General features: G+C 45.3%; 1 long non-coding RNA gene across 1 annotated transcript; it reads right to left on the bottom strand.

The window, feature by feature from the left end:
* Window positions 1–27,467, bottom strand: LOC309357744. The gene is made up of 3 exons (XR_014163221.1): window positions 27,268–27,467; window positions 1,319–1,388; window positions 1–94 (listed from the first exon to the last, which is right to left on the bottom strand). It is a non-coding gene; the product is annotated as an uncharacterized lncRNA (long non-coding RNA).

The following is a 27,467-nucleotide window of genomic DNA, read 5'->3' as shown; positions in this document are numbered from 1 at the left end:
CCAATTATCAGTATGACTTGCATCGTGCCAAATGTGCAGGAGTGTCATAATAACAAAAGAAGACAGCAGGTCTCTGTCTTGAGGAGTTTTCAGTCTAAATGTCAGCAAAACAGGAGAGGAGGGAACGGGGAGGTTAAGGGGACACCACCAGGGATGTGTCTGAGCAAGCCCATTTACACCGGAGTAGGTCTCATTTTGACTAGGGTCAAAGACAGAAGCCCTTTCCCACACTGGTTTAGCTCCCCATCATTTTTTAGGGTGGTGGGGTTTTGAGATCAGTTGCCCTCCAGGCCTCCCCTCTCTCCTTTCAGCCTCTGGGGTCCTCTGCAGGTCACACTCCTCACCTGCCCTGCTCTGCTTGAGTGTTTTTGCCTGGCTGGAATCATGCCTCTGGCTTGCCTGAAGGGAGAGGTATGTATGTAACAGGGAGCACACAATGTCCTTGGTACAGCAGCTCCACACACTCCCAGTCTGTTTCCAGGCTCAATTCAAAGTGCTGGTTATGACTTATAAATTTCTACATGGCTTAGAGACAGGCTAACTGAATGACTGTATTCTCCCATATGAATGTGCCCGGGCTCTGAGATCTTCAGGGAAGACCCTTCTCTCAGCTCCGCCTATTTCTGTTGACCCACCCACTTTTGCCTTTGGCGGCAGCAATGGCATGTAGCCCCTGGAAGGTTGCTTTAAAGGGGATGTGGCCCCTAGGGCTGAAAGGTTCCCCCATGCCTTAGGTGAGTGGGCAGGACCTGCCCTACCCCATGGCTTCATTTCTGACTCAACCCTGTAGGATCTGTCCCCAAGGCTATCCCTTCACACACACAAAAACAAAGTTCAGGAATTGATAACCCTAATAATAATAACGTGTGGAAAACACACAAAGAGAAAGAACAGGGGTGGTGAAGTTTCACACAGATAACTAAGTACCTGTAGTTATCAAATGTACATCTTAAACTTACATTTCAGCACTTCACAAGGTGTGTTCTTCTGATCCACTCCACACACACACACACACACACACACACCATCCCAGGCTTCAAACAAGTGGCTCATCCGTTGATCACTTTGATGAGCTGCTACTGAGCACGAAATGTGTGTCTTTATTTCCACCTGACACCAGTTGGAGAGGCTGCTGAAGAGATCAGTTCCAGGCTCCTTATCTATCTGGCAGTATCAGCACAAAGGATCTTATCAAACGGCAATTACCCGGCCCAGCTTTGCACTAATTGGCTCACTGGAGTCCAGTCATGTTACCTCCAACCTGCATGTTGTGGGTGTTCAGAGCAGGAAGAAGAGATCAGGGAGCCAGCCCACTTACCTGCAACTGCACACCCCAGGGAGCCCCAGGAGAGAGTGGGGAGCTGTGGAACGTCCCAGGCAAAGGAGACCTGCACTTCACAGAGATGAAAAAAACTAGCTGAGAGGCCAGTTTTCTGTAGCCACTGCTTGCTATGGGCTTGGGGAGGCAGCGACACCAGCAAGGGGGCTGGATCCAGGAGGCTTCATGCATTCCTGTCTCCCCAGTGCCTGCAACAGACACAGCTTCTAAGGTTTCTACAGACTGGGGTCCACTGATACCACCTGTCCAGAAGCATCTGTTTTCACTGGGTGGTGGATCTGACCCTGGAGACCACTCTTAACTCCCATCACCTTTGAGGAAGTTCACAGCCAGGAGTCACAGGAACTGGTGGACTTCAGCCCAGGTTTGTTCAGTACCAGCCAAATCACCAACTATTCCCAAGGCAGATTACTTGAAGAGTCTCTCCAGTTTTGAGATGGAATTTTCTCAGACCAACAGGAGCCAGGATATAGTTTATACAGTACTCCATATTGTGAAGGCTGTATCTTTAGGCTATAGATCGGGTCTTATTTTGGAGAATGCCTTAGAGAACCTTTGTGGTTGGAGAGCAAGATACAAGGCTGGCAAAACAAATAATTCCATGGCTCTGCAGCAAGGATGGTGGAAGAGAGACATCTATTTATTGCATATAAACCCTGCTTTTCCTGTAAGGGGTTCATGGCAGTTCTTGCATTTTATTCTCACAACAACCCTGTGAGGTAAGTTGTGCTGAGAGATGGCTGAATGATTTGAACTCAGATGTCCCTCCTTCTAGTTCAATGCTCTGATGTAGACTTCCGTAACCTGGAGGCTTCTAGATGTTGTGTGACTATAGCTCCCATTGTCCATGACCATTGGGAATGTTGGTTTTGGGTTACAGTCCAACAAAGGGCACTAGGTTTAGAAAGGTTGTTCTAATGTTTGGCTCCGCAGTCTCTGTTTATGCAAAATATACCACTACCATAACTGAGGAAATGCACTCAACAGTTATACTGAAGATGGCAGACATTTCCAGGTTTGAAATGCTTAATTCACTACTGGGGCCATGCCAAATGCAGTAAGGTAAATTAGTATTCTCTTCTTCTCTCTCCAGCAGAAACTATTAGGGGATATGGATTGCAAAGACTCTGATTTATCTGAACAAAACGTTGACTTGTTTGTTCAACTTGAATGTTTCCCGTCAAATTGATCATGACATGCTGTGACATCACAGTAGCTTGGCCAATAGCTAGGGAAATCTCCCATGTGCCAGACAAAGGAAGCCTAACACCGCCATGTGGACAGACTCGTTACTCCTACCAACAAGCAGTTGATTAATACCAGCAAAGTGTTGTGCAGAACATAAAGGCGGCAAGACTGTTGTCTGGAAGGTTTAATCATGAAAGTCCTTCATCTCCCAAAATATTGTGGGCAGGAGATTACTCTCTAGATCCAACGCTGCCTCAATAAATGCAAGTATACAATGAGAGGAGTGGGGAGGAATGTTTGTATAAAAAGACTTTGGCCACTTTATGTGAAACAGGGTACATCACTCTGCACTCTCACCTTTAATATACCGTACATACAAAAGAGATCCTGTTTGGCAAGCACGGCTCCTCACAATTGCCGCACTGAGAGGGCTACAGTTGCAGCCATAGAATTTCCCTCCGTCACACCAGACAGTGGTGCCATCATCACATGACTTTAGGGCAGATGCTGGGGGGGGGGCACACAACAGAATGAGCAGAAAGAACCTGGCAAGACTGGCTTCCCATAATCTTAAGTAAATGAAGAAATGCATACAATATCTAAAGAACACACACACTATATCATTAAATCTAGAGTCTAACTGCACCAGTATAAAAACACCTGGGATCACTGTCCTGTATGAACCAGGTAGCCTTCGTTTCATAACCAAGCATCCATCACCCAAAAAGAGAAGTGAAGCATCTCCTTCCCATCTACTGCAATTAGTGCCTATTTGTCTCTGTGACTTCAGATAATGTTTAGAAAGAGATTGGGACCTAGGTTTTTTTTTTCAAAAAAAAATGATAAAAAGGGAAGAGAGATGTAACGGAAATGCTCCTGGGCTCCTGTGGGACTTGGGTAAGTTTCTTCACTCTGCAGAATGATAAAGATATGTTGCCCTGATCAGAAGCAGATAAGCAGGCAAGCTGATTATGTAGGGTCCCAGAGGCAAGGCCTAATCTAGGAGTCTGTTTGTTAACTACCAGCCTTTTTTGTGATATTTGGTTTGCATAATGTGATAATGTAACACAAGAGCTTTTTTAAGGTGGAAAGGAACCTAGATTCAGGAGGGAAAGGCGGGGAAAACACTCCGCTTTGCTGTAGTCGTCTGTACAGATCATCGGTTCCTATCAGTACAGATTGCTTGACTTTGCAACGCGCTTTCATGTCTTTCTGGCTTCATGTCTTCCTTGCAGCGCATATACCCTTCTCAACAGCCTTGAGAGATAGGTTCCCACTTTACAGAGGAGGAACCAGGACCGAATGATAACAGCTGCCTACAGTTCACACCTAAGGGACGTGGGTGGCGCTGTGGGTTAAATCACAGAGCCTAGGACTTGCCGATCAGAAGGTCGGCGGTTTGGATCCCTGCGACGGGGTGAGCTCCCATTGCTCGGTCCCTGCTCCTGCCCACCTAGCAGTTCGAAAGGATGTCAAAGTGCAAGTAGATAAATAGGTACCACTCCAGTGGGAAGGTAAATGGCATTTCCGTGCGCTGCTCTGGTTCACCAGAAGCTGCTTAGTTATGCTGGCCACATGACCCGGAAGCTGTACGCCAGCTCCCTCGGCCAATAAAGCGAGATGAGCGCCGCAACCCCAGAGTCGGTCACGACTGGACCTAATGGTCAGGGGTCCCTTGACCTTTACCTTTTACAGTTCACACCATAAACAAAAATCACAGTTGAGCTTTAAACACAGGTATCCAGGCTCCACTCTCTGGGTGCTGGACCACCTGGGCCTCACCAAAGGTAAGAGCAGCAGAAATCTAGTTAGCAGATTTGCTATGGTTTAAACCATGGGTAGGTAAACTAAGGCCCGGGGGCCGGATCTGGCCCAATCACCTTCTAAATCCAGGCCATGGATGGTTCGGGGATCAGCGTGTTTTTATATGAGTAGAATGTGTGCTTTTATTTAAAATGCATCTCTGGGTTATTTGTGGGGCATAGGAATTCGTTCATTTCCCCCCTCAAAATATAGTCTGGCCTCCCACAAGGTCTGAGAGACAGTGGACCGGCCCCCTACTGAAAAAGTTTGCTGACCCCCTGGTTTAAACCATGGGCAGGCAAACTAAGGCCTGGGGGCCAGATCCGGCCCAATCGCCTTCTTAATCCAACCTGCAGACGGTCCAGCAATAAGCATGTTTTCACATGAGTAGAATGTGTCCTTTTATTTAAAATGTATCTCCTGCTGAAAACGTTTGCTGACCTCTGGTTTAAACTGTCACAGACTATTCTTGGCTATTCCTTCCATGGAATAACCTTTACCTTTTTTCTTTTTTATTCCTTCCCTATTGGTCAGTGGGCTTCATTTGTAAACAGCCGCTCAGCTGTTGGCTCTGATGAGCCTAGAGATTGTTCTCCACAGGCAAGATGAGCTTTATGAAAGTTGGCTCTTTATTCCCATTCAACGCCAGAAAATACTAGCCTGGGATCATAGGTTTTCTGCAGCTGCTGATGTAAGCAAAAGGATCCCCCCACCCCCGGTTCTTGCAATAGCAGATACTCTGCCCTGCACTGTATGATTTTAGCCAGCCAGTTGCTACCACCCTTTGCCCACCTGCCCCCTCTCCACCCCATCGTCCCTCTGTCCCTGTTCTTCATCCGTTCCATTCCACCACTGGGGCTGGATTTTCAGTTACAGTCCTATTGTAGCACCCTGCTTGTGGTTAACGCTTAGCTGGAATGAAATATTCAACGCAGCAATAGAGAAATTAAAATAATAATTTATTTGTCAGACAAGTAAATGAGAGGCACAGTGGTATATGGTTACCAAGCTCTGGCCTGCCCTCCTGCCATTATGGCCAGCACTTATATTTCCTTAACCCAGCCCCCTTGCTCCTCCTTTGGCTGCCTCTGTCCAATCAGCCTGGTTGAAATTCCTATTGGCTGTTTGCTAGAACCAATCACAAAAGATACACCCATTTCCTATTGCCTTTTATGGGAAACAAAAAGCTATATATTCTTCTATCTATAAATGACAAATAAGTAGTCATATATCTTGCATTTGTCTCAACAAGGAACCTTAATTACCAGCTCACCTCTTGCCCTCCTTGCCCTATTGCCTTCCAAAACAGATGGTTAATAGTTTTAAATTTTTATCTTAAACAGATGTCAGAGATCTTGAGTTCACATCATCATTGAAAGATCTCCTTCTTTTGGAGGTCTTTAAACAAAGGCCTGACAACCATATGTCAGGAGTGCTCTGATGGTGTTTCCTGCTTGGCAGGGGGCTGGACTCGATGGCCCCTGTGGTCTCTTCCAACTATATGAAATAAGAATCTAGCATAAGGATTTAACATTTCTTAGTTTCTAAATCCTTTGCATAATTACATTTAAGCCAATATATTTCATACATTATCATAGATAGCTTTTTAGAAGAATAAACCTTCTCAAAGTAAAAAGGAAGGAACAGTTTACAGCCTCAAAATAAAATAGGAAGAAGCCTCTTCTTCTGTTTACACTCCCCTTCTCCAGCCAGTTGCTTTTTCCATTTGCTCTTGCCCTTTAACCTTAGGAAAATATGGCTCAAGTTTAATGGGAGGCACATGGTTTTATTTTACTATTTACCAACTCTTAATTATGTTTTTTCTCAGCTTTTTTATATTCTGTAATATGTAGGGTCAGTGTAACCTTTGCTCTCAGCCTGTAATTCCCTTTTTACGGCTTTGAGAATTGTTTTCTGCTATAAATCAGGGGGCCCCCTTGTCCAGGAGGATAAACATCTTGCCAAAGTACTTAGGCAGCTGGTCTTCTGCCTGGCATAAAACATTTGAAAATCTTTAAGCTCATTTTAAAATACAGACCCTGATCAAAATATAAGCCTTGATAAAAATGCAGGCTATGATTAGATGCCTCACTATAAATTCTTGCCCATCTCTATATTCTAGAGCAGCCTTCGCTGCCCCTCTGCATAGTTTTGAACTACATCTTCCACCAGCCCTGTCCAACCTGGAGGGGCAATTTGAGGGCACCAGGTTGTTAGATTAAACAGCCTTGTCTTATCCTTGACATTGGTCATTTCTCCACCTCCAGAATGGCCCTCCCAGGTGATGACTAACCTCTATCTGCCCCACCAAGCTAAGACACCTTCCTCCTCATCCAGTGATCAATGGAGGTCAAACACAAGTAAGTTGCGTGGCGAGTTCCTGCCCCCCCAGTGGAAATAAAGACACATGACACAATTATTAATGGGCTAAATAAGGCCACAACTTTATTGGTTACAGGTGATGAGCGGTATTGGCTTAGGCATTGGTCCTAACTGACTATATCTGACTTCAGCCCGTCTGCTTGAAGTCCAGGAAGGGTTAACCACTAGTAGGGGGAGTCCTGCTGATGCACATCAACTAGGAACTCCCTCGGGGTCACCGCTCGGGGGTGTACCTTAGGCCCTCACCTCCATAGGCTTCGGACAGGGCCACGCCCCCCGGAATCCTTTATCGGACTACCCTTCAATATGTGGGGCAGGTGATGGCGCTTCCTCCCCTCTTCCATCTACAGAACAATACCCACCAATACCAAGAAAGTTGTGACAATTTGCTACAAGGTAGGCGAAAGCCAAGTGGCTGGTGCCAATTTGCCAAGTGGAAAAAAATCCTACCAGGCCCCTCAACAGCGACCAACCAAGGTCCGTAGCAAGATTAAGGAATGAAAACCTTATAGGGCGGAAGGGTGGGAAAAGCAGGAACAGCTGGCAGGCGGGGAAAGAGAGAGATCCCTGGCCGCGCCCTGCCTTAAGTAGGGCAGGTCTTGCCCCCAGAGCCAGCCAATTGGCTGGCCAGGGGATAACGCGGCCGGGAATCCCCCCAATCGCTGGGCTCCAGCCGTCGTGTGCATGGTGGGACCCTGAACCCTGCAACTCCACCTCCTTCAAAGGGCAGAAGTGGCTTTGGTGGATCCCCTTTTACTCTTTGTTAGGTATGAGCTGAAAAAGAGTTTAAGAACAAAATGCAAAAATGAACTGCTTTTGAATTTATTTTTTAATTGGTATGGGGGGAATGAAAAAGTTACATATGTGAGTGGGGTGTGTGTGTTAATTATAATTGTTACCTACCTGTTTCATATATGTTACCTTATCATTATATCACTTGTAGAGGGCTTGCTTTTTTTGCCATATGGGGGAAGGAAAATATGGCTGCAGCTGCTAATAGCAACAAATTGAATTAGGCAGTGGGGATGTGGCTGCAGGGAGAAATCCAGGAATTGGCCTTGGAGTCTGGTGTTTCTCTCCACTAAGCAGGAGGAGACAAAACATGTCTTGCTTGTGTGTGTGTGTGCGCGCACACACACAAAGTGCCCCAGGCAAATTTACTTACATGGTTTTGCTATCTCACTTGCAACTTCTGAAAACTTAAAACCAAAAAGTGGTGGTGGGAGGGAGGGAGAGCCATACATGAGAAACCGGAATACAATTTGATATTCCAAATACAGACAACATTACCACTTCCAACACAGCAGACATTCAGGCCAGCTCCGATTCCGCCAAAACAGAATAGATACTGCAATAATACCTTTGATTTAAGTCATTTAAAAAAGTGCTTTAAGCAAAAAAAAGGGGGGGCAATCTAAAATTCTAACAGCAGGAGACCTGATCCCTTGCATATTTACTCAGGAGTAAGCCCTCAGGTGTGCTTTCTTCTGTCAATCTAAACCATAGGTATATGTCTCCAACCGCTGCCTGTAAGTTAGAGCTAGAAATCTGCTGCTGTACAGTGGTACCTTGGGTTACATACGCTTCAGGTTACATACGCTTCAGGTTACATACGTTTCAGGTTACAGACTCCACTAACCCAGAAATAGTACCTCTGGTTAAGAACTTTGCTTCAGGATGAGAACAGAAATCGTGCTGTAGCAGTGCATCAGCAGTGGGAGGCCCCATTAGCTAAAGTGGTGCTTCAGCTTAAGAACGGTTTCAGGTTAAGAACGGACATCCGGAACGAATTAAGTACTTAACCCGAGGTACCACTGTACTCACTTGCATGTTCTGGATCTGAGACATCTAGCACTCAATTTAGCCATTTGCAAATCAGAATAAAAGAAACTAGTGAGTTTCTGCTGTATTTGATTAAGTCTCAGGAGCTGAATAATTACTGACAATGAATTGATCAATAAATGACAAATATTGCTGGGCCCAAACAAAAGGGCTCTCCAACACAGCTCCCCTTTTCAGGCTCACTAGCTCACAGCAGACTTAGGCAGTTTTACCGACAGGGGCCCTTAGGAGTCAGAGCATTTAAGCTGCCATGCAAAACATTTTGCTTTCACCAAGCAAGCCCAGCCCTTGCCAACCACTGCATGGTTTGGGATCTTCAAAGGCATTAGCTGACCAGAACATCAAGGAAATTTGGGAAATATTTAGGATTTCACAATGGCAGGGAGGAAGACCATTCCTAAAAACAGGAGTCTCCTGCTCAGCTTATTACAGAGTTCATCTGATGGTACTCAGCATCCTTCATTCACTGGATGTGAATCTGAAATTGACAACTGATAATTTTAGTTTCTGCCACTTTTTTCTATACAGTATAATTAATATTCCCTCCATCCTTTTCCCTTTCCTTTTCCTTCAGAATATAATTGCAATGAAGAAGAGTTGTTGTATAACAGAGGATCAACAAAAGATCTTCTACATCAGGGATGGGAAACAGTGGCGTAGCGTGGGTTGTAAGCTCCCGGGGCAAGGCAAGTAATTTGTGCCCCCTAACCTGTGGATTTGTGCCCCCTAACCCTAACCCCCAGATGTTGCGCCCGGTGCAGCCGGCCACCCATGCACCCCCTACGCTACGCCACTGATGGGAAATATGAAGCCACCCAGATGTTGTTGGACTTCCGGTGATGATACAATGGGCTAAAGATTTTGGATATAGCATTCAGTTAGAATCTTGGGAAAGGTTGTGGAAGGAAGGTATTAATTTTACTGCATGCAGTGCACTTAAAGAAAATATTATGAAAATGATGTATAGATGGTATTTAACACCAGCTAAATTGGCTAAAATGTGCAAGACAAGAAGCAATGAGTGTTGGAAACGCAAAGAAAGGGATGGTATCTTCTGCCACATGTGGTGGACTTGTAAAGACGTAAAGGCTTTCTGGGAAATGGTATATAATGAGTTAAAGAAAATGTTTAAAAATACATTTGTTAAAAAAAACCAAGAGCCTCTCTATTGGGGATAATGGGTGAAGAGATGCCAAGGTAAGATAAAAGACTATTTATATATGCAACAACTGTGGCAAGAATTCTTTTAGCCCAAAAATGGAAACGACAAGAAGTACCAACGAAAGAAGAGTGGCAGATGAAGATGATGGACTTTGCAGAACTGGTGAAGCTGACAGGAAAAATCCAAAACCAGCATGATCAAGTATTTCAAAAGGACTGGAGATTTTTTTTATGATATTTGAAAGATTATTGTAAGCAATTAACATCACTAGCAGAGTTGTCCGAAGACCTGTAATGAGAAATTTTCTACCTTTGTATATTTATTTAAATTTTGAGTTATTTTGTAATGAGTGTAATTAGAACTGGAAAACGTACAAAATGCAATGATATAAAGGTTAATTTTAATAGCCATGAGGCGGGAGGGAAGGAAGCTGATAGGCTCTAAAGAGCCAAGGTGATAAAGTGGATAATGATGATGTGAATGTATATAATTAAATGGAAAATAAATAAAAAATGTGTATGATTATATATATATGATATATATATATCTATGATTTATATATGATGTTGTTGGACTTCCAACTCTCCTCAGTTCCAGCTGAAGTTCAATCACATCTGGAGGGCCACAGGTTCTCCCCCCCCTCTTGTGCAGGGAGCCCATTACCACACCCCTTCTTTTCCAATTTTTTAATCAGCATCTGATTATTCATTTCTTCTTTACAGTCAAACCCAGGTTGTGGAATATACAGTGGTGCCTACAGTACTTAATTCATTCCGGAGGTCCTTCTTAACCTGAAACTGTTCTTAACTTGAAGCACCACTTTAGCTAATGGGGCCTCCTGCTGCTGCCGCCATGCCACTGCAACACGATTTCTGTTCTCATCCTGAAGCAAAGTTCTTAACCTGAAGCACTATTTCTGGGTTAGCGGAGTCTGTAACCTGAAGCGTATGTAACCTGAGGTACCACTGTAATCCGTTCTAGAAGTCCATTCAGCTTCCAAGATGTTCGACAGCATCCTGCACTCAAGCAGAAGCCACGCCGGATGGTTGGCTTCCGAAAAACTTTTGGAAATCAGAGCATTTACTTCCAGGTTTTAAACATTCGGGAGCCGAAACATTCCAAAATGGAGGTGTTCGGGAGCTGAGGTTTGACTGCATTCATGTTCATTTCATCATGGGCATGTGTGCTGCTCATGTATCGTATATTGTCAAATTTTGGATGCAGGAGTGGAGGCAGGGAATGGGGTTCTGTATGGGATGGAGGAGGAGCACTCTCTGTCTTGAGGGGGTGGGGGGAAAACCTGGATGAGGACCAAGGGAAAATGATGAAGCCAAGAGATTGTGCTCTGCTCTAAAAAGGAATTCATTATACTACTTCTCACCCCAAAGCACCTCTTCTTATCTACCTTGTTCAGATATATATATATATATATATATTTGCTTTCGTAGATTTTCACGGGTACAGGAATGCAGGTTTTGGTGTCACTAATCCACACCTAATGACCCACCTAAGTGGTACTCAGGATATCACTCAAGAAATCACTCAAGATATCCCTCAAGTAATTAAGGAACAAAAGAAGAAAAGGCACACTAGCCTGGGAACTTCCTCTCTGCCCAGAACATTGGAGGCTATACACCACACCCCCTCAACAGTATTTATAGGAACTCAAACACTGAGATCCTGCTCTGTTCCAGTAACAAGAAGCCGAAAGCACCAGCCTGAAGATGACGAGTGAGACCTCGTCGAAACGTCGCCTAGACACCCCAACTTTTACACGGGAAGACACCCGAGGACACCAAAACCTGCATATATATATATATATATATATTCATACCTGCAGGTGGATAGGGGAGGCTCTTTGATCAACTGGGATTACAGCAGCATTACGAGCTTTCAAACAACAGTAGGTGCCTGGGATACAAAACTGGGTCACGTACAGTTCGGTGCAAGAGAAATTCTTTGATGCATAACGAGTGAGGAGGGCAAAGCGAGCGAGAGAGAAAAGGACCAAGGAACTCCCTGTTGTCCAGGACTTTCTGGATACTTGGGAGGAGATGTCCTTCCTTGTGCGCAATGGATCCTGCCCCTGAGTTGTTCAGAGCTGCTTGTCCCGCCACACAGCTGAATACTATAGGGCAGGGGTGGCCAACTCCCAAGAGACGGCGATCTACTCACAGAGTTAAAAACTGGCAGTGATCTCCCCCACTTTTTAGGGGTTCAGGTCAAAGTTGTTGAACTTTTTTAGGGAGGAGGAAAGCCCTGGTTTTTGGGGTGCAGGGAAAGAAACTTGGGCTTTTTTAGGGGTGCCAAAGTTGTTGAGCTTCTTTGGAGGGGAGCCAGTGATCTACCGCAGTCATCCAGTGATCTACTGGTAGATCACGATCTACCTGTTGGACATGCCTGAACAGCAGCATGTCACCACCAGCAGCAGAAGAACAGCAAAGCCTAAGTGTACATGACCAAGAAACAATGCCTGAGGCACCCAGGGGGGCTGCTGCAGCTCAGTGAAAGAACACTTGGTTTGCATGCAAATGGTCCCAGGATGGATCCTAGGCAGCCCAGACAGAGCTGGGAATGTCCTCTGCCTGAAACCCTGGAGAACCATTGCTGACAGCCATTGTAGAAAATACTGGACCAGATAGGCCAATGGAAGAAAGGTGAGGGCTTACTTCCATTGGCCTATCTGTGTGCTTTATTGAGAAGAGCTTTTTGTCAAATTCAGGACTCATCAATGCTTTGGTTTTTTTCTTCCCCCAAGTAAGGTTGAGGGATGTTAGGCCATAAAACAGCCAAATGGCAGCATGGTTTGAAAATCATATGGATTTTAATGAGGATCACAGCAGCATTTAAAACAAAGCAAAAAAAAAAAAATATCACAGCAGCAACAACAAAAAGTTCCTCAGACCACACTAAATTAGCCCCAGAGCTGAGTTTTGGCCCACAACAAAAGGCTGGTAAAGAAGACAGGTAGATCCACTCTCCATATCTCACAAGCTGTTTCTTTGCTTTTGGTCCAAGTTGGAAGTACTGCTGAAAGCACAAGAAGAGTCTGACAGGATCAGACCAAATGCCCCCCACCATGTATTCTGTGTCCGCCAGTAGCCATTTTAGAAGCTTCCAGAAAGCGGCAAGCAGGAGGCATGGAGCTAACAGCTCTCTCCTCATTGTTTGCCTCCAGTACCTGGTATTCAAAAGCAAACTGCCATCTAGTTATCATGAGTGATAGCCATCTCCTCCTGGAATTTGTCTAAGCTAAGCTATCTAAGATAGTGGTCATCATCACATGTTTAGGGGAGCAAATTTCAAACACCATCTGGTGACATTGTACTTTTTTGTGTCCATCCAGCATTGCTGCCAACTAAGTCCATTGGGTAAGCTTGAGTTGTAGGAGGGGTGTTATGAGAGAGGGAGGAAGGAGGTATCTTTCTTCATCTTTTCCACACCGTTCCCAGTTTGCTTGCCAGGAGCAGCATGGGAATTCTACAGCAGGGCCACCAAAAGCTACTTCATGCCAACAAAGGGCAACTTTCCTGCCCCCTTTCTGTGCTTCAAAGACATTCAAGCCCAGCTGCTCCCCTCTCCAATTAACCTGAGCCAACAAAATGAGTTCAAAGATCTCATTCAGGTACTTAAACAGCCGCCTTATATTTGAGCTCCGATTCTGCTCAAAGCACGACTGGGCTACCCTTGAGAAATGAGAGTCCCTTCCACATGCTCTGCCTCCTTTTTTGTATTTCCCCCTTCTCTTTCTCTCTTGGCAACAAATCAAAAACACGACACCCTCATTTGTTAATAATAATTACACAAAAGAAATTTTAAAAGGCATTTCTCTCTTGATATTTCAAATCATCTCTCTTTTTAAAAAGTCCCATAATTATAAAGCCTCTCCCTTGCCCTCCCCCGCCTCCACATTCCCTCGGGACACTTCAGAGAGTTATTCCCACCCAGTGGCTTTTTTTTTGTCTTTAGACTCTAAGTTTAGAGAGAGGTTCTGACAGGCTCCCAGTGACTCTGGAAAAGCAATGGCATCAGATGGCTCCTTATAAGGGACTCCGAGAAAGGCAGGAAGGTGGAAGGTCAAACACAAGAGATCTTTCTGACTTGAGAAGGAACCAACAAGGTGCTAATTGGTCTGAGGAGGAGGCAGCAAGTCCAAAGCACAAAGCAGGGAGAAACAGCCTCTGGAACAAACACTCTGAAAAAGCAAAACTTTGAGGATAGCCACAGTCTCCACAGCTGGCAAGAGACATAAAAGGCAGTGCAACCTCATTGCGGGCTCATTGATATGCAGAGGAGATTGGCAGAGGGCTTTGGAAGATGAAAGAGGGACACAGCTGCCTTGGGATAAGGACAGTTTCCAAACACCCAGCTTCATGGCCAGTCTCCACCCAAGGGATGATGTAGCCAACAGGAGGTGGCAGGTTTCAGAGTTGCCATTTTTTCAGGATTCTCACTCAAAGTCTAGTATCTAAAGGTGTTTCATTAGCCTTCCAGCTGCTAGATCTCTGATCTGTTGAGCTGTCATTAAAGAAGCAAGTCTCCTGGTTTTGTAGCAGGAAGGAAGACGTGACAGAGAATGGAGTCCACATCTTTTGACACCAGTCGACACTCCCCACCCCTCTTGAAAGAGTTACTATGCCTTCCAACTTTTAGCAGAGGAAAACCGGAAGAGAAGGAGCTAGACCAAGAACGCTTAGCTGATTACATACTTTTGTTATTGTTATATATATATTTTAATATGCTGCCTTTCATCCAATGGATGCCCTTAAACTGGTTCACAAAGTAACACCTAACCCTAAAAAACCCCATAAAATAAAATAAAAAGTTGTAAATACAACTTTGATTAACACAACGAGAAACAATATTATGGAGAGAAGATTGCACATGGGTGAAGGGAAGCAATGGGTTGGGGGAAGGGAGGCTTAGGGCAATACAGGTACTTGGGAAATTGTTAAGCATACATAGGTGATTTAAGAGGCTAAGAACAAGGAGTTAAAAGAAGAAGACTAACATTAAAGAATAGAAAAACAAGGGATTTTGAGAAGAATTTGGTACAAATGAATGTATGTGAGTCATGTTTTTGCTTGTATTCTGGTTTATTTTGGATGTAAAGTCTTCTGTTGAAAGGACTGTACATAATAAAAATAAAATAAAATAAAACACTGATGTTGGGAAAGATGGAGGGCACAAGGAGAAGGGGACGACAGAGGATGAGATGGTTGGACAGTGTTCTCAAAGCTACCAGCATGAGTTTGACCAAACTGCAGGAGGCAGTGGAAGACAGGCGTGCCTGGCGTGCTCTGGTCCATGGGGTCACAAAGAGTCGGACACGACTAAATGACTAAACAACAACAAAAAATAAAATGAGCAGGAATTCCCACATGCCTCGAAAGGACTGGTCCAGGACATGTTGCTGACCGAGGCAAACCAGAATGTGCCCTCCACATCCTCCTCCTTTCCCTCATTGCCACCACCTGTCCTACAGTGATTAGAAGTGGCCTGGGGAAACCCCAGCAGGCGATGGAGACCAGAGAGGAACAGGTGGCAGGGGTAGGGCAGAGGAGGTGGAGAAGGAAAAGATGGACAACAAGTACAGGAGGCAGTGAGCTGCTCCTCAGGGTGTGGATCTGCCACCCCACCTAACTGTCCCCAGCCTGCTGCATGAGGCGGGCTGGTCCTTTACTGCTCCGTTGGGCACCTTTACTGCTCCGTTGGGCAAGTGGTACAGCTGGGTCCAGAGGAAGAGTTAAGCAAATAGACAATCTGGCCCAACCTGTAATCAGCACTAGGGCGGAAACAGTTGGAAGAACTCCAGTGCCTCTGTGTGTGTGTGTACATACATGAGACATCTTCCAAAGCAACTACTCTATTCCAAACTTAAAAATGGAAAGCTTAATGCTGGTGGTCGACAAAGGAGGTTTAAAGACTCTCTCAAGGCAATTTTTTTAAAAAATGTAGTATAAACACCAACAACTGGGAAACACTGGCCTGCAGGCGCTCCAATTGAAGAACAGCCTTTACCAAAGGTGTCATGGATTTTGAAGACACTCAAACTCAGGACGAAAGGGAGAAATGTGCTAAGAGGAAGGCACACTTGGCAAACCCTCACTGTGACTAACTCCCACCCAGAAACCTATGTCCCCACTGTGGAAAGACGTGTGGATCCAGAATTGGCTTATACGGTCACTTATGGACTCACTGTTAAAACCATGTTCATTGAAGACAATCTTACTCGGCTATGAGGGATTGCCAAAGAAGCAGCAGCAGCATACATACATGGGACAGTGACCTACAGGGATGAGAAATAGGGCTTGCCCCAGGTAAATAGGGCCAGCTGTAGGGTAGAAGTTACTGATTTCTCTGTGCTAAAGGCAGCGGTCAGTAATTCATATCCTGTAGGTGGGGATGCTTCAGATGAAAGAGCCACATTTCTGTGGGTCTGTTCCTTATTTTGATGGCTGCTGTTTCTATTCTTGCAGATCCTATTAACTGCACTCGTAATTCAAGAGAGAAATCATGCAGAGATCTCACATCTGTATGCAGCACCATTTAGCTCCATGGAGGGAAGAGAGCCACACATACCAAATAATGAGTATGTGCACAGATCTGTACAATGGCTGTGTACACTGTATGTACCCTGAATAGGGCCATGCGATAAATCGCCCTATCGTTGGATACCAGTATTGAAATAACATCGTGATAAGTGTTTCAACAAGGCAATAGGTGAACAAAAGGTGGAGACTTGACAGCTTCCCAGGGGGTAGCTCAGTTGGATCAATACTTTACATATATTTTGCAGATAATTTGCAGGCCCCAGGCGTCTCCTGATAAGAAATGAGGATAAGCCCTCAAACCAGCAAACTCTTTCAGCTTCATAGGTATCTTTCCACTTAGAGCTCAGCTAATTATGCAGAGCCTGCTAACAATCCAGGAGGAACCGCCCATGGCTAGACAATCAAAGATCCAGAGGCAAGCAAAGAGTAAACAAAGAATGTAAACAAAGAACTGGAAAGCACTTATTTCTTCTCTCACACTCACCCCCACCAGTGAAAAAAAGAGGGGGGAATAATTCTCCCCCCCTGGTTTTTATGTTGTTGGTTTCCCCTAAATAGCTTTCCTCTATATCAAAAAGGGTTTTTTAAAAAAAAAAAACTTTTAAAGGAGACTATCTTTTTGCTTGCTTGCTTGTTTACCCTCCCTTCCTCCCTTTGATAAAAAGGGAGAGATTGGTTGGATGAGGGCTGGGGGCTTCTGGGGGGGGGATGGAGGCGAGAAGTTTTAGCTAGCTGCCATGCTGAAAGGGGAAGTTGGATACTATGTGAGAATGATGGGGAGGGTGTTTTTCCAGGAATCAGTGCGTGCAAATGCATGTCTAGTCACAAGCAAGCTCCTGGAAACATGATTGCTGCGTGGATGGAGACTGAGGGGCCTTCACACCTGTCACTGCAGTGAGATGACATATTGATACAACACACACACACACACACACACACACAGACACACCCTCTTACATCATGCAGCTTCTTACATTGAGCCAGGACCCCAAAGCTGGGAATCTTCTGCATGGGAACACCCGTGGGTTGTCTGAGTTGACTGAAGAGGAAAGAAAGAACACAGGGCAGATGCCATCTCAGACGCAGCAGAGGCCTGCCCATCACGGACAACCTGGTAGTTCACGACTGAGGAGCCTGCAATCACATTGGCAATCAAGCTACGTGGCTGCAGGGAGAGAACAGAAAAGGGAAGTATAACCCAGGAAGGAAGGAAGGCCCAAGACCTGCCCCATCTATCTACATGCAATGCTCCACCACCACAAATGGTGGACTGCCCTGCAATGAAGGGCAGCCTGGAAATATAGGACCCATAACCAACTTTGACTGCAAATGACTCCAGGTTCAAACCCCGGCATCATTGCCAGTTAACACAACACTGAGGTAACAGCCATTTGAGGCACTGGAGAGCCCAACTGCCAATCATGAGTAGGCTGGACTAAATGTACCAATGTACCAATGATATAACAGGGTGTAAGGCAGCCCTGCTATGTTTGTGACTCGTCAGCCTCCTCATACAGTGGTACCTCTGGTTACAAACTTAATTCATTCTGGAGGTCCGTTCTTAAGCTAAAACTGTTCTTATCCTGAGGCGTGCTTTCGCTAATGGGGCCTCCCACTGCGCGCACTCCTCCGGTGTGCAATTTCCGTTTGCATCCTGGGGCAAAGTTTGCAACCAGGAGCAGCTACTTCCAGGTTAGCGGAGCTTGTATCCTGAAGCATTCGTAACCAGAGGTACCAGTGTAATGCTGGACAAAGGGCTGCCCTATACTCATGGGAGTCCAACAACTTCTAGAGGACCGCAGATTCACCTACCCTGCAACAGAGGGACCACAAGCCTCTATAGACTTTTTCAACAGGGGGCCGGACCACTGTCCCTCAGACCTTGGGCTAGACTATATTTTGAAGAAAAAAATGAACGAATTCCTATGCCCCACAAATAACCCAGAGATGCATTTTAAACAAAAACACATATTCTACTCATGTAAAAACATAAGGCAGACCCCATAAATAACCCAGAGATGCATTTTAAATAAAAGGACACATTCTACTCATGTAAAAACATGCCGATTCCCAGATCATCTGCGGGCCGGATTTAGAAGGCGATTTGGCCCCCGGGCCTTAGTTTGCCTACCCATGCTCTATAGCCATGGTGTGGCTTTCTTTTCCCCTTATCCCACCCATCCCTTTTCATGCCCCCCCCTCCAGCTATTCTCCAGTATTAACTCCAGACATACGGTGGAGCTTGAAATCTCTTTCTCGCCACCCCTCCCCTTTCCCTGTTTCTCAAACGAACTCCTTCAAGAAACGAATCTTTCCTTTGCTGCTACACAAACACTGAAATTTCACAGGATCTCCCTGGGGATGAGACTCTGCAGAGTGAGCACAAGCCGCTTTCATGTCTCCAAGTGTATTTAATGTAGGGGACTCTTTCCAGTTCAAGGACATTCATATTTTTCAAGATGGGGGGAAAGAAGTAAAAAAAAAAAAAGTATATATGGTTTGAAACAAAGTTTTGATCCCTAAAAGAAACAGACTCTTAAACAGACCTGATTGATAAAACATCACACTTCTGCCGATTAAAGCTGGAGGCTCAGAAGTTTTCGGGAAGAAAGCAGCCATTGATTTTGGTGCAGAGTTTCCATTACATTGCTGGAATAAGAGTTGGCTGTGGCTTTAAATATTTATGATTTAGAGGGGCGGGGGCAGCAACTTGTTGGTGGGGGGCAGAGGAGTGGGAACGGTAAGAAAGAAGGCTGCTCTTGCTGGTCCCACCAACCAGGGCATCCATTTAACAGAAACAGCTTGGCCGCTTTGATGGCTTTGGAACCTGGTGGGATTTCCGGAACAAAATGGACCTTTGATAGATTTTGGCCTTCACTGAACCCAGGGCAAATGCAAGCACACTCCAAAGGATCTCCGTGTGTTCCCAGAATGCATCTTGCCTGGGGAGCAATGCAGGCAACTGTGTTTTCTGGGGTCTTCTTCCTCTGCTTTGCGAAATGTGCTCTAAAATGGTGGCCGACTTGTGGGGGAGTATAAGAGAGTTCATTCCCCTGCCTGCCTGTGGGAATGCCTGGAGACTGGGTGGGATGTGGGCATTGTTGCTAACACAGTCCCTGATTGGTAGGGTTTCCAGGGAAACGGGCAGGTGAAATATCTCTGTTTTATGAATTTTGAATTTTCAAGACATTCCCCTCGACTCCTGGGTGGAATAGGCACAGAATAAGGGAGCAGCTCTGCAATGGATTAGGGAGCAGCTCTGTTGAGCAATATCCCACTCACCCAGTGAAATTTGCAAGGGTAGGCAACTGGGGTACTCTAGATGCTGCTGGACTATGGTGCCCAGAATCCTTGACCACCGGCCACATCAGTTGCTGGTACAGATGGGAGTTGTAGTCCCACTGTTTCCCACTGGGAAATCACAACTGTGCATACCCCAGAGTACCAAACTGTCCTGCTGCAACAAGTGGTTGTGATGACTAATAAGACTGCCACGCATATCCCAAAAAATGGTGCTGTGCCATATATTATTTTATCATTACTACCTGCCCTGGAGGCCAGGTGGGAAAATGGAAAGCAATCACTGCAAGACGTTTTTAAAAAGTCCCAAAGCCCATAATCAAAGACTAATCCTAAAAGCTTTCTTTTAACATTTTATTATGCTTCCAGAGCTGTTTTTTCCCTTTCATCTAAGACTCTGCCATTTAGTTATTCTAGGATTATGGAAGCCATCAGGCTATGAAAGAAAGCAAAAAGATTCAATTAATGAGCACGTAAGCAGGTGTCACCCCCCCCCAATCTATCCTTCCTTCCTTCTATAATTTTTTTTTCTGAGTTAATTTGGAAGGCAGAGTCTATAACATTAGCTCTTTGGCAGGCTGGGATGCTCATTTTCCTCCTTAAATCAATCTTTTTTTCCTAAATGATGTTGAGATCCAATTTGCATAGATACATTTAACTATTGTCCAGGGTGCTCACATGTGTAAGGGAAAGTGTCTGAAAATGAGCAAATGCTCATAAACTTGCTCTTTTATGCTTTAGCGCCTTATTGCTATGCAGAGGTTCTTTCACAGTGGTCTAAGAGCATTTGATTCCCTCCTTCCCTCAGTCATTTTGCACACTACACACTCTGCAGGTGATGGAACTGTGGAGTGGAAACATTACTCATAGTAGGTGACCACCCCTTCCTCCCAGGAATTAAATTTATCTCTCCTTTGATCAATGCTAACAAAGAATCTTGCAGCACCTTAAAGACTAATCCCAAATTTACTCTGGCACAAGGTTTCATGAATGGAAGTCCAACAGATGTATTGGATGAAGTTGTACTCTAGTCCACTAAGGTGCATGAAATAATAAATAAAGAGAAAATGTTGGTTCACAAGAAAGAAAAACAAAGTGAACTAACTATAACTGTGTGTCATGTTGTAAAGGTATGGCTCCATCATCGATTATGGGGTTGATGATATTTGGTTGTATATAAAAAATGTAGTTTGGACTTCTTTTTTAACGTATTTTTTATTAAAGTTTTCTTGGTTTACAAAATGCCTCTTTTTTCAAGTTGATCAGTTTCATTTGTTGAGGCGTTAGTATTACATTAGGAAGAAAAGGGGGAAAGAGTTGGGGGGCATGGTGAGTTGGGGTGGGGTCGGGTGGCAATGTTTCTATTTTACTTATTGTACGTGACCACTGGTCCTGTTAGCTAGGGATGATGGGATTTGTAGTAGTCCCAAAACATCTGGAGGGCCAAGTTTGGCCATGCCTGACCTAGGGTGTGGTTGACTCTTGAGACTGTCAAGAACTCAGCTTCACATTGCCTCTTCCTAGGTCGTGATCCACTTTCCACCTTAGTCCCAAACCTGTCAAGCCTCTTTTTCAGTCACAGGGCTACCTACCTGAATCTAGGGCTGGTTCTGTAAGGGAAGAGCTCCTCTGAATTTGCTCCCAATCACAGTCTTCCATAACACTGGAACCTGGGAACATCCAACGAAGAGTCAAGATGAACAAAAGCAAGTTCTTCACACAATTGTTGTTGTTTAGTCGTTTAGTCGTGTCCGACTCTTCGTGACCCCATGGACCAGAGCACGCCAGGCACTCCTGTCTTCCACTGCCTCCCACAGTTTGGTCAGACTCATGTTTGCAGCTTTGAGAACACTGTCCAACCATCTCACCCTCTGTTGTCCCCTTCTCCTTGTGCCCTCAATCTTTCCCAACATCAGGGTCTTTTCCAGGGAGTCTTCTCTTCTCATGAGTTTTGGAGCCTCAGCTTCACGATCTGTCCTTCCAGTGAGCACTCAGGGCTGATTTCCTTAAGAATGGAGATGTCTGATCTTCTTGCAGTCTATGGGACTCTCAAGAGTCTACTGCAGCACCATAATTCAAAAGCATCAATTCTTCGGCGATCAGCCTTCTTTATGGTCCAGCTCTCACTTCCATACATCACGACTGGGAAAACCAAAACTTAACTATACACACAATACACATAGTTAAATGATGGGATTTGCTCCTGCAGGAGGCAGTGATAGCCAAGAGGATTAGACAAATTAATGAAGGAGGATCCAGTTATCAGTGGCTACTAACTGCAATGGCTATGTTCTACCTTTGAATATGAATTATACAGGGACGTGAGTGTGATGAGTGCTCTTGTGCTCAGATCCTACTTTTGGACTTCCCATAGGTATCTGGTTGCTGCTGTGATAATTGGGTGCTGGACCAGGTGGTCCACTGCCTCTTCTTACATTCTTCTAGCTCCGTCCTTCACAAATTCCTAAGAGGGGATCAACATGATGGACCAATTGGGTAGGAGGAACTGCTTTGGGTGTTATTTGTAGACTGAAGGATATACATTGAAACAAGCAAAAAAACTTTTAAATTCCAGTGTTGGGTTTTCTTTATGTCAAGGTGGTCAATGGTGCTACTCAGAGGTGTATGTTTGCAGTTTGACCTACTTAGCTGCACACCTGTGTTCTCCTGACTATTTGACTAATTAAAAGGGGAGTTACTTTCTGCACCAGGTGCAGGAAGGGATGTGATAGGAGAATTGATTATTTGAAAACTGTATTTAAGTTGATTACAGTATTTTTCTCTCTATAACACGCACCCGACCATAACACGCACGTAGTTTTTAGAGGAGGAAAATCTGTAGGCATGCCACCCGTAGGCATTCCCTCCATAACACGCACAGACATTTCCCCTTACATTTTAGGAGGAAAAAAGTGAGTGTTATGGTGCAAAAAATACGGTAAATGTTTTGTATGCTGCTGGTGAGGAGGAGTGGCAGCTTGCAGCTTTTGACTTTTATGTTTTTGAAACTAAAAAGAAGCAAAGATATTGAGGACAGCCTTTTATTTCTTCGCCCCAGTCACTGCGCACACTCTGTGTCAGTGCTAAAGTCCAACACCCAGAACATTTGAAGGGTGGGGAAATGAGAAGCACAAGTGGGGGTTACTATGTTTCTGAGGTGGGCGCTAATTTGTTTCTTTCACCATGTCCAAGAATTGTGCCGCATCTGAGGCATTTCAGGTAAAGCAAAATGAGGGCTGCATAAATTTGAATGTCCTTGCCTCAGCCCTGCTGGCAAAACATAGGAGATGAAGTGGGGGAGGGGAGCCAAAGGTAGATTGAGTGTCAAAATGATATGGTAGTGAACACCTAATGGGGAAAAAACGGATTTTGCCAAGCACAACACTAGCCGAATGAGGCTTCCGGCGGAAAAATAAAAGAGGAATCTCCATCATGTCCCATCTGGTTCTTCCAGAGCAGAAGATATGACTTTACCAGAATCATCCTATCCAGAGACCTGTCTCTCAGCGCAGGCCATTGTCATAAATTATTCACTGATCGTTGAATAAAGCAATGGCCCTTTAAGAACTGCAGGGAGCAGAGCCAAAAGAACCATGAGGCTAACCAAGTTTTATAAGGTCTCCGAGGGCTCTGGCACATCATTGAAGCAGCAGCTCCTCTTGCCATAAGGGTCCTTTGCCAAAGGCCAAGTAAGGGGAATTTGTGAGCCCTGAGGAGGTGGTGCTGATTGGGCCATGAAGGTTGTTAGTTGTGCCCCAAACTGATTGGCTGGCATGAAATGCAAGTACTGTATTTAAGTTCCATTACTGAAGAATTTCAGCATTGTTGGTGTTCCTTCTAACAACCTGAAGGCACACACTACCTCCCAACCCCCAATCTTCTTTGTGTTTGCCTCTCTGGCTCTGATGTTGGGGGTTTGGTGCCAGGAAGGAGGCAAGGTGCATTTTCTGCTTTCCCCAGGGCTGGGGCCAAGAGAGAGAGAGAGAGAGAGCAATTTGAATTTGGCTAATGCTTATTTTTCATCCCAACTTGGCAGCTGGAGGAAGAGCCAGTTAGAAATTGAAATGGAGTGGGGAATATCAGATTTGGCAGGCAGGAGAGGTTAGGACAGCTTGCTGAACTCTCATTGCTTTGACATCATGGCGAAAGAGAGAGAGAGAGAGAGAGAGAGAGAGAGAGAGAGAGAGAGAGAGAGAGAGAGAGAGAGCGCTGGATGGCATAGCTGGGTGGATGTTCAACGGCTGTCATTTTCCTTTGGGCATGGTTGCTGGCTTTGCCAACAGCGGCATCAGGATAACACAGGTTCTCCTCCATCATCACCCTCATTTGCTTATTTAAATGTTACGGCAATTTTAAAATATGCACAGCAATGGTATTAATAAGTCTGTAGCCTATTCCAATCCAGCCATTGTGGCTTGTCTATTCTTCATCCTTGCAAGTGAGAAGCATTCGGGCCATTGTCCTGATCTGATTCTACCCTCGTTCTGCTCTATAAGCTTTGCCTGGACCTTGCAGACCAAGAACCATGAACCATTCTGCTCACACTTACGGTACTTCCATTTTACCTACTGGAACCTGGACCTCAGGAACATGGCTCTACCGCACAGGCCACTATGCCACTTGCCCCAACTTCATCTCGCCTCCTGAGATGATCAGAGGACAGTGTCAGGGACTGGCAGGAGCCCATGGAGTGGTGAGGAATGATGATATGTGGGCCAAGGAGACAGGTTGGGAGGAGGATGATTCAGGGGAAGGGGACCAGGAGCAGGAGCAGGAGATCATGCAGCCAGAGACAGGGGTGCAGGGGGAAAGAGAAGAACTATGGGAGGTTCCAGGGCCAGGAGAACCTATGGAGCTCCAGGAGAGAGGGTGGGGCTTGAAGCAAAAGAAATAGCTAGAGCAACCTCTAAGGTGGAGCCAATTAGCTGCTTGAGCGCACCACATCATCCATGGAGTTTTAAGAAGATATTGGGGTGTGAAGCAAGACTGCTGCTCCAAGTGTCTGAGATGGGGTACAGGTTTGCAGACAGGCGTCCTGGCCAACAAGACCTCAGAATGGGGAAGGATGCACACAAGGTCCCTCCCCAGTAACCGTAGTGGACGGTCAGTTTCATACAATGCATCCTGGTACTGAGCCATTTAGGGCTTTGAAGGCCTTCAATCCTATGCCTGCCAAGAAGGCTTGGACTTAGGCTCTGTAAGAATTAGATTTACCTGCCTTCAGAGGGGGTCCTTCCCTTGTGTTTCTCCATGAGTCACTGATACGGGCATGCCTCTCATACTGAGAGGCAATAGGCACATCTTATATTGAAGGCAGATCAATCGGCTGAATTACTTGCAATCTCCAATGGCAGACAATTAGAAGGAAGGGCAGGTCAGAGCAGCAAATTACTCAGAGAGGCATCATATAGCCTCTTCTAAGGCCTTGGAAAGCCTGTGTAAGTATTTATTTCCTCAGCCTACCATTACCTCTCCAAAGAGCATGGTTTGAGAATGGCTGTCCTAATAAGATCAGGGTGGTCTGGGAGCCCACCCACAGCCCTGGCAGTCTTTGACGTGATCATCAGGTGCTTTCTCGCGAGGGTGGCTGTTCTTTCATGCAGAGGAGAGCTGAAGCATCAAATCAATGAAGCGTTCAGATGGAGAGAAAGCTGAGCTGGGCTCCGCATGTGATTTATGATTTCACAGGCTGTCTGAAATGCTGTGATCGAGTTTCTTATTGTAATGGTCTCTCGGTGAGCAGTATCCAATTAGGTGACCCCCCCGGGTCTCTCCTATCGATTTCGTGCAGGGTGGGGAGAATTGGCCCATTGTTTTCTCATTACTCTTCTTTCTCTGGTAGTTGCGCTATCTTCACAGGGATGAGATGATGCTTTGCGAGGCACTGCAGGTGACCCCACAAGGAGTCAGAGAGAAAGTGCAGGAGGCTTCGGGATCTGGGAGAGGATAACTCATGGTCTGGCAGGAGTGGAAGTAATCACTGCAGCAGGGGGCGTGAGAAGGCAATACAAATGCCATCTTGCCATCTTCCTTCCTGGGTTTCTTTTTCATTATTATTTTTTTAATTATGTGACTCTCAATTAGCAAAGCTGTGTTTATCTGGCCAAGGATGAAGGGGCAAGAAGAACCAAAGCTGTTGGGCCTTTGTAGCCAAGACCATCATGGGAATACTCTCCCATGAGTTCTCTGAAGACACAAGGCATGTTGGTGAAGCTTTGAATTCTGCCATCTGTGGTTTCCAACAAATGCTATTCACAAACATGCTTTCTCCAGTTGTGGAGGCAGAACATAGTCATCAAGGCTAGTAGCCATTGATAGCTTTACCCTCTGTAAATTTATTCAATCCTTGTCAAAGCCTCCTGAATCGATGACTACCACTACCTCCATAGTTTAACTGTGTGCTGTGTAAAGTGGTACTTTCTTTAATTTGTCCCGAATCTTCCAGGATTCAGCTACATTGAATGTCCATGATTTCTAGTGTTATAAGTGATGGAGAAAAACATGGGGGTTTTTTCCTGTCCACTTTTTCCATGCCGTGCATAATATTATACACTTATATCATGCCACCTGCTACTCTTCTTTTCTCTAAAGTAAGGAGTCCACAATGCTTCCACTTGAAAGTAACTTCAGGTCAAGCTTTCAGAACTCACTCATTCAGATGGGCCTTTAGCTCCCTAACAATTCATCAACAAAGATAATAATAACCAGTGCTATTTTTCTAGAAAAAGAGTTGCTGGAACTCAGCATGAACACCCCCCCCCCTCATTCTCTTCAAATAGCACCCATCTGAGAGGTGCCAGAACAGAGTTCTGGCAAGCTCCAGCTGAAAAAGTGCCTTATAATAATGTAGGATTAAAAGATACTGGGATGCACCTCCTTAACAACAGCACTGTTGCTAGAACCAGTACTGCACCATTGTTGTTCTATAGAGCCCTGCAAAGAATTCTAATTGCCATCCCTGACCTCCTGCAGGGGAGTAAAGGAAAGCCTTTCCCTAATTAGGGAACCAAATGTTCATCGTAGGCTTTCCTGAATGCACTTTCTGTACATTTCAAACATATGCTGTGGTGGTGGAAGGAAGTGGAAGGGGGATATTAAGTAAGACTTCAGAAGCCATCGCAGGTTGATTAAATAATCATGGACTACCCACTGCTGCTTAGTACAGAACAAACATGTAATAAAAAAAACAAGGCTGCAATTGATTCACATAATTCCTTACAGGAAAGATTTTCTATCAGGCTCGTGTCTGAAAAACTAAAAAGGGGAAAGGGGGTTTCCAGGGAGGAGAGCCTGAATGAGATGGGTGCAGAAGGACACTTATCACTACTGGTCCTGTGGAGTTGCTCACAAGCAGGTCAGTTGTTGCAAAGCCACAGAGAGCTCCTAATGAGCCACTTGCTCCAAAAAGGGCAAGATGTGAACAGAGCCCCTTTGATTATCTGCCAGCAGCCCACCTTTCCAAGACTCTGGCACCCCTTTGAAGAACTAGGGCCTCTTAAATGGTGAGCCAACTCCTAGTGGCTGAGGTCCCTTCACCCCCCCAATAAAATATTTGAGGGGACTGCCCCCCAAAGTTGATGGGCATTGCCAATCAAATGTTCTGCATGTGCCACATCTTGTGGCTGATTATGTGGGGTGGGGCTTACCTGCCCCCCTATATTTTATTCAAATTGGCACCCCTGATCTCAGAAAGGCACCTGTGAGGATGCAGAAGTGATATTGTAGCCTCTGTCTTGGAGTCCTGGTAACTGCTGGGCTCTGAGGTCGTGATACATCTGTCCAGCCAATCCAGCACCACCATTTCTTTGGGAGAGGTGACCACCATTCTAGGACCAATCAACTTCCCTGGATCAAATCTGACACTTTAAAAGGTTTTGCTCTAGCCATTTCACCCGAA

This window comes from Podarcis melisellensis, assembly GCF_964234715.1.
Source record: "Podarcis melisellensis genome assembly, chromosome: 15".
Taxonomy (NCBI): domain Eukaryota; kingdom Metazoa; phylum Chordata; class Lepidosauria; order Squamata; family Lacertidae; genus Podarcis; species Podarcis melisellensis.
The sequence above is the reverse complement of the archived record's forward strand: the minus strand, read 5'-3'. Positions and strand labels throughout refer to the sequence as shown.